The following is an 8,444-nucleotide window of genomic DNA, read 5'->3' on the forward strand; positions in this document are numbered from 1 at the left end:
AATGAGCCAAGTTGTTTGGAACTCTCATAGTAAAGACTCATTTGATAGGAATTGGAATGATTTGCTGCTGAATTTTGGTCTTGTGGACAATAAGTAGCTTTCAGGTAATGTTTGTTTAAAATCTGCAGCAGAGGTGTAAATTAAATTTTTTTCGGGTGTATTTATAGTCTGTTTTTGGGTATATTCTGCATATCTCTATGAAGACCATCATATATGGGTTCCAATCTATCTGGATCACCACTTCTGGGCAGGGATGAGAAGCACACAAAGGAGCGAGAGCATGCATTAATTTTTTAACAAGTTTATTACCCGGAACAACTCACTTATTCAATTTGTCAAACAATACGATAATTGCCTCGGAAGCAGGGAGCAAGCAGAGAGAGAATCAGATGCTGCAGATTTTTATACGGTCATACCGTGTGCAACCAAATCCTCCATTGAAGCTCAGTTTCAAGATGTGTACACTCATCAAAAGTTTAGGGAAGTCCACGCACAATTCAGAGGAAAGGCGAATTACATCACTAGATTAACGAATTCTGCTCTAGGCTATTGATAGACCATTATTTTATGATTTATATTGTGTTTAATTATGTGGTTTTATCAATTCTTTACCCACTTATTCATATGATAAGCATGTATTTACAATTCCTTCCCAAAATTACTCCATGGTTGAAAACTTGCTTTCTGGAGACTTTTAATTATGTATTTTAATTCTCCTTTATCCCATTTGATGCCGTGATTTGTGTGTTAAGTGTTTCAGACTTCATAGGACATGAATGACTTGGAAATTGGAGAGGAGGCTTGCAAAAATGGAAGGAACACAAGGAACCAAGGAGATGACCAGCGAGCAATGACGCGAGCGCATTGCCCACGCGAACGCGCGATGTGAAGAATTCGCAGCGACGCGGACGCATGTCTGACGCTAATGCGTGGATTGGAGTTTGCACGCCTGACGCGGAGGCGTGCCTAACGCGAACGCGTGGCAAAGAAAAACGCTGAATGACGCGAACGCATGGACGACGCGTACACGTGACTTGCGCGATCTGCAAAAATAACAGAATACGCTGGGGGCAATTTCGGGCCGCTTTTTGACCCAGTTTTCGGCCCAGAAACACAGATTAAACCTAGGCAACATGCAGAGACTCAGGGGGCATCCACACATATTGAGATTCATCACATTAGGATTACAGTTAGTTTTAGATCTGAGTTTTTAGAGTTGCATTACATTGATAGTTTATGCTTTTGCTTGGATTTTTGGGATGCTGAAAGTCATTACCTTCGTTGAAGACATTACTTTAGTTTGTTTCCTTATTACTTTATTTTTAATTAGTTACTCATTGACTCTATTCAATTAAGTATGTTACATTTTGGATTTATTAAAATATGAAGTTATTTTTATTTAATTGATTTTAATTCTCCATTTTATTTTAATTAATTATGTCTTCTCATATTTTTATGATTATTAATTTCATGTCAATGGAGTAGAATTTTTACTTGATATGGGGTTGATTAAGAGGTGATACTTGAGTTGGAATGCTCAAGTGCTTGGTTAAACTGGACGTTGTTGGCTAATTTCATACCTGCTAACACTAGACCTCTCCAAGAGAGAGGGCTAGGACCTGAGGGTAAGAGTTAGTTCAATCACCACACCTTTCCTTACTTAGTAAGGGGAAATCGAGTGAGAACAACAATCTTTTTACACCATACTTGAGAAGATTCCCATAAGGATAGAACTTCCACTTAATTATTCCCCCCAGTCAAGGCCTTTTATTTAGAGTATCAATAATTATTCTTAGTTTATTTTTTATTGCCTTAATTCACAATTATTTTAATTGCTCATTATAAAACTCAACTTTCTGGGACCTTTCTAATTAATAAATTAGCACTCTTTCCTGCAACTCGTTGGGAGACGACCTGAGACTCATACTCCCAGTATTTTATTTCTAAAATTTGTGACAACCCTTTTGTAAATTGGTGAGACAGATCTTAGCTGGTTAAGAGCTATACGTGCAACGCTGTCTCTTAATTGAAATCTCTAAATTGGTTAACTTCTGCCACGCATCAGCTATTCATTATACGAAGTTGGAGAACAAGTTTCCAGCTCAATATTCAACAAGTTTGTAGTTACTTACGACTCAGTAGTAGCTGAGGTAAAATGTTAATGCTTATTATTCGAGTCAAGAGGCATATTGTGCCGTCACGCACTAAGCGTGTTAAGCTTTGAACGAGTAAGCCAAGTGTCACCTAGATATATACTGGAACGATGGAGCAAGAAGGTAAAGAGGCGACACACACACATCAAGAGTAGTCACAACAAGCCACTATTGGAGCCAAGAAGCAAGAGGTTTGATGAATTGATTTTTCGTTTGCAAAATATTTGCGAATTTGTATCAGAATCGGAGGAGTTGACTGCAATTCTGCACCTTGCATACAATAACGTCATGGTTGAGATGGAATCATTGAAAGCCAAAAGGAAGGGGACATCTTCTTTATCTCACGAAGATGCCAACTTGGAATCCGTTAACGAGCTTCAAAGCCCTCCAAGGATTTGAATAAGAGGACGTCCAAAAAATAGGCTAGGTTCAAAGTTGGACAAACAGATTGCAAATGGCTCAAAGAAGAAGAAAACGAAAGCTTTAAACGAGGTAAAAGTGATGTTCTTTAAATATGTGGTGATTAAGTTTAATTTTCTCGTTAATAGTTTAGTGATGAGCGGATAATTTATACGCTTTTTGGCATTGTTTTTAGTATATTTTTAGTAGGATCTAGTTACTTTTAGGGATGTTTTCATTAGTTTTTATGTTAAATTCACATTTCTGGACTTTACTATGAGTTTGTGTGTTTTTCTGTGATTTCAGGTATTTTCTGGCTGAAATTGAGGGACTTGAGCAAAAATCAGATTCAGAGGTTAAAGAAGGACTGCTGATGCTGTTGGATTCTGACCTCCCTGCACTCAACATGAAGTTTCTGGAGCTACAAAACTTGAAATGAAGCGCTTCCAATTGCATTGGAAAGTAGACATCCAGGGCTTTCCAGCAATATATAATAGTCCATACTTTGCCCAAGTTTAGATGACGCAAACTGGCATTCAACGCCAGCTCTCTGCCCAATTCTGGCGTCCAGCGCCAGAAACAAGTTGCAAAGTGGAGTTCAACGCCCAAAATGGCACAAAAGCTGGCGTTCAACTCCAAGAATGACCTCTCCACGTGTAGATTTCAAGCTCAGCCCAAGCACACACCAAGTGGGCCCTGGAAGTGGATTTATGCATCAATTACTTACTTCTGTAAACCCTAGTAGCTAGTTTATTATAAATAGGACCTTTTACTATTGTATTAGACATCCTGGATTGTATTTTTGATCCTGTGATCTCGTTTTGGGGGCTGGCCATTCGGCCATGCCTGGACCTTTCACTTATGTATTTTCAAACGGTAGAGTTTCTGCACTCCATAGATTAAAGTGTGGAGCTCTGCTGTTCCTCAAAGATTAATGCAGAGTACTACTGTTTTCTATTCAATTCATCTTATTTCGCTTCTAAGATATTCATTCGCACTTCAACCTGAATGTGATGAACGTGACAATCATCATCATTCCCTATGAACGCGTGCCTGACAACCACTTCTGTTCTACATTAGATTGAATGAGTATCTCTTAGATCTCTTAATCAGAATCTTCGTGGTATAAGCTAGATTGATGGCGGCATTCATGAGAGTCCGGAAAGTCTAAACCTTGTCCGTGGTATTCCGAGTAGGACTCTGGGATTGAATGACTGTGACGAACTCCAACCTCGCGAGTGCTGAGCGTAGTGACAGACGCAAAAGGATAGTAAATCCTATTCCAATACGATCGAGAACCTCCAAGATGATTAGCCATGCAGTGACATCGCATCGGACCATTTTCACAGAGAGGAATAGGATGCAACCAACGACAAGGGTGATGCCTCCAGACGATTAGCCGTGCTGTGACAGAGCATTTGGACCATTTTCCCGAGAGAGATCGAAAGTAGCCATTGGCACCGGTGACATCCTTACATAAAGCCAGCCATAGAAAGGAGTAAGATTGATTGGATGAAGACAGCAGAAAAGCAGAGGTTCAGAGGAACGAATGCATCTCCATACGCTTATCTGAAATTCTCACCAATGATTTACATAAGTATTTCTATCCTTATTTTATTAATTAATTTCGAAAACTCCATAACTATTTTATATCCGCCTAACTGAGATTTACAAGATGACCATAGCTTGCTTCAAGCCAACAATCTCCGTGGGATTCGACCCTTACTCACGTAAGGTATTACTTGGACGACCCAGTGCACTTGCTGGTTAGTTGTGCGAAGTTGTGAACCATGGTATTGGCATCATGTTTTTGGCGCCATTACCAGGGAAAGAAAGAGCGATGAATTTTACATAATCAAAGTGTAATCACAATTTCTGTGCACCAAGTTTTTGGCGCCGTTGCCGGGGATTGTTCGAGTTTGGACAACTGACGGTTCATCTTGTTGCTCAGATTAGGTAAATTTTCTTTTTGTTTTCTTTTCAAAAAAATTTTTCAATAATCTTTCAAAAATTTCTCCTTTGTTTTCGAAAATTTTTTTTTTATTTTTTTTAAAAATAAAAATGTTTTCAAAAATATATTTTTTTCAGAATTTTTAAGAATGAATTCTAGTGTTCATGAAACATGTTGAATCCTATCTGGCTGTAAAGCCATACCCAAACTGCTTTGGGATTGGTCTTCAACTAATCACCTCAATGGATGTAATTTACATACTAAAGCTTGGCTGGCTATTAAGCCATGCCTGACCCTTTGATTGGAGCTTTAGACTAAAAGATTCCTGGAATTCATATTAAAAATTTTGGAATCCTTATTTTTCTTTTCCAAAATGATTTTCGAAAAAAAAATTAAAAGAAAATACAAAAAAATCATAAAATTATAAAAATAAAAAAAATATTTTTGTGTTCTTGTTTGAGTCTTGAGTCATGTTATAAGTTTGGTGTCAATTGCATGTGCATCTTGCATTTTTCGAAAATTCATGTATTCATAGTGTTCTTTATGATCTTCAAGTTGTTCTTGGTAAGTCTTCTTGTTTGATCTTTGCATTTGCATGTTTTGTGTCTTTTCTTGTTTTTCATATGCATTCCTGAATTCTTTATGTCTAAACATTAAAGAATTCTAAATTTGGTGTCTTGCATGTTTTCTTTGCATTAAAAATTTTTCAAAAATGTGTTCTTGATGTTCATCATGATCTTCATAGTGTTCTTGGTGTTCATCTTGACATTCATAGCATTCTTGCATGCATTCATTGTTTTGATCCATAACTTTCATGCATTGCATCATTTTTCTTGTTTTTCTCTCTCATCATAAAAATTCAAAAATAAAAAAAAATATCTTTCCCATTTTCTCTCTTAAAATTTCGAAAATTAGATTTGACTTTTTCAAAAATTTTTAAAATCTAGTTGTTTTTAAGAGTCAAATCAAATTTTCAATTTAAAAATCAAATCTTTTTCATTTTTTTAAGTTATTTTCAAAAATTCTAGAAATATTTTTCAAAAATCTTTTTCTTAATTTTACATCATAATTTTCGAAAATAACATCATCAATTAATGTTTTGATTCAAAAATTTCAAGTTTGTTACTTGCTTGTTAAGAAAGATTCAAACTTTGAGTTCTAGAATCATATCTTGTGATTTCTTGTGAATCAAGTCATTAATTGTGATTTTAAAAAAATCAAATCTTTTTCAAAAAACTAATTTCTATCATCTCTTTTCAAAAATATCTTCTCATCATATCTTTTTCAAAAATTTGATTTCAAAATATCTATTTATATTCAAGTGAATAAATAATTTAATTTCTAATAATTTTTATAAAAAAAACAAAGAAAAAAAAAGAAATAATTAGAATACAATTCTTTTGTTTCTTTAATATTTTTTAATTACTAAAAAAAATTGCATCTTTCGAATTTATTCTTTCAATCTCGACGATTTACAATAAATAGGTTATTATGATTTCGGGTACCTTGTCGGTTCTCCGTAAAATACTCATTTGGCCGAGGACTTCCAAAAACATCGTAAGCTAAACCCGTGCTGACAAATAACCAACCCGCAATGAATAGGGAGGGTATAGTAATGCTATGAATAATCCAGTATCGAATACTGGTAATAATATCAGCAAAAGAACGTTCTCCGGTGCTTCCAGACATGTTGAGCTCCACATATTCTTGTACAGTCAAAGGGGGATCGATTCCATAAAAGATTTTCTAACTTCCTAACTTCTTATCTTTTCAAAAATTGATTTTCAAAATTTGTTTCAACTAACTAACTAACTTTTTGTTTGTTTCTTATCTTTTTCAAAACTACCTAACTAACTCTCTCTCTCTCTCTCTCTCTAATTTTCGAAAATATCTCCCTCTTTTTCAAAAATTCTTTTTAATTAACTAATTATTTTAATCTTTGATTTTAAAAATTTTCGAAAATTACTAACCTTTTTCAAAAACTATTTTCGAAAATCACTAACTCTTTTTCAAAAATTATTTTCGAAAATTCTCTCTCTCATCTTATTTATTCATCCATTAACATCTCTTCCTCACATCACTCACCAAATTCGAACCCTCTCTTCCATTTGTGTTCGAATTTCTTTTCTTCTTTTCTTCTTCCACTAACAATAAGGAACCTCTTTACTGTGACATAGAGGATTCCTCTTCTTTTCTCTTTCTCTTCTCTTTCTTATGAGCAGGGACAAAGAAAAAGGCATTCTTGTTGAAGCTGATCCAGAACCTGAAAGGACTCTGAAGAGAAAACTGAGATAAGCTAAATTACAATAATCCAGAGACAACCTTATTGAAAATTTCGAACAAGTAAAGGAGATGGCAGCCGAACCCAACAACAATAATGCAAGGAGAATGCTTGGTGACTTTACTGCACCTAATTCCAATTTACATGGAAGAAGCATCTCCATTTCTACCATTGGAGCAAACAATTTTGAGCTGAAACCTCAGCTAGTTTCTCTGATGCAGCAGAACTGCAAGTTTCATGGACTTCCATCTGAAGATCCTTTTCAGTTCTTAACTGAATTCTTGCAGATCTGTGATACTGTTAAGACTAATGGAGTAAATCCTGAAGTCTACAGGCTCATGCTTTTCCCTTTTGCTGTAAGAGACAGAGCTAGAGTGTGGTTGAACTCTCAACCCAAAGACAGCCTGAACTCTTGGGATAAGCTGGTCACGGCTTTCTTAGCCAAGTTCTTTCCTCCTCAAAAGCTGAGCAAGCTTAGAGCTGATGTTCAAACCTTCAGACAGAAAGAAGGTGAATCCCTCTATGAAGCTTGGGAAAGATACAAGCAGTTGACCAAAAAGTGTCCTTCTGACATGCTCTCAGAATGGACCATCCTTGATATATTCTATGATGGTTTATCTGAGCTATCAAAGATGTCATTGGATACTTCTGCAGGTGGATCCATTCACCTAAAGAAAACGCCTGCAGAAGCTCAAGAACTCATTGACATGGTTGCTAATAACCAGTTTATGTACACTTCTGAGAGGAATCCTGTGAGTAATGGGACGCCTATGAAGAAGGGAGTTCTTGAAATTGATACTCTGAATGCCATACTGGCTCAGAATAAAATATTGACTCAGCAAGTCAATATGATTTTTCAGAGTCTGAATGGAATGCAAACTGCATCCAACAGTACTCAAGAGGCATCTTCTGAAGAAGAAGTTTATGATCCTGAGAACCCTGCAATAGCAGAGGTAAATTACATGGGTGAACCTTATGGAAACACATATAATCCATCATGGAGAAATCACCCAAATCTCTCATGGAAGGATCAAAAGCCTCAACAAGGCTTTAATAATGGTGGAAGAAACAGGTTTAGCAATAGCAAGCCTTTTCCATCATCCACTCAGCAACAGACAGAGAATTCTGAGCAGAATCCATCTAGCTTAGCAAATTTAGTCTCTGATCCATCTAAGGCCACTGTGAGTTTCATGAATGAAACAAGGTCTTCCATTAGAAATTTGGAAGCACAAGTGGGCCAGCTGAGTAAAAGGATCACTGAAATCCCTCCTAGTACTCTTCCAAGCAATACAGAAGAGAATCCAAAAGGAGAGTGCAAGGCCATTGACATAAGCACCATGGCCGAACCTGTAAGGGAAGGAGAGGACGTGAATCCCAAGGAGGAAGACCTCCTGGGATGTCCAGTGATCAATAAGGAGCTTCCCTCTGAGGAACCAAAGGACTCTGAGGCTCATCTAGAGACCATAGAGATTCCATTGAACCTCCTTATACCATTCATGAGCTCTGATGAGTATTCCTCTTCTGAAGAGAATGAGGATGTTACTGAAGAGCAAGCTGCCAAGTTCCTTGGTGCAATCATGAAGCTAAATGCCAAATTATTTGGTATTGAGACTTGGGAAGATGAACCTCCCTTGTTCACCAATGAACTAAGTGATCTGGA

General features: G+C 36.5%; 1 non-coding gene across 1 annotated transcript; it reads right to left on the bottom strand.

The window, feature by feature from the left end:
* Positions 1-7,254: 7,254 nt before the first annotated feature.
* LOC148553763 (small nucleolar RNA R71) lies at positions 7,255-7,358 on the bottom strand. The gene has a single exon (XR_015893079.1). It is a non-coding gene; the product is annotated as a small nucleolar RNA R71 (small nucleolar RNA).
* Between the last annotated feature and the right edge of the window lie 1,086 nt (positions 7,359-8,444).

The sequence above is a fragment of the Arachis ipaensis genome, chromosome B7, assembly GCF_059453495.1.
Source record: "Arachis ipaensis isolate K30076 ecotype BB chromosome B7, ASM5945349v1, whole genome shotgun sequence".
In the NCBI taxonomy this organism is placed as follows: Eukaryota; Viridiplantae; Streptophyta; class Magnoliopsida; order Fabales; family Fabaceae; genus Arachis; species Arachis ipaensis.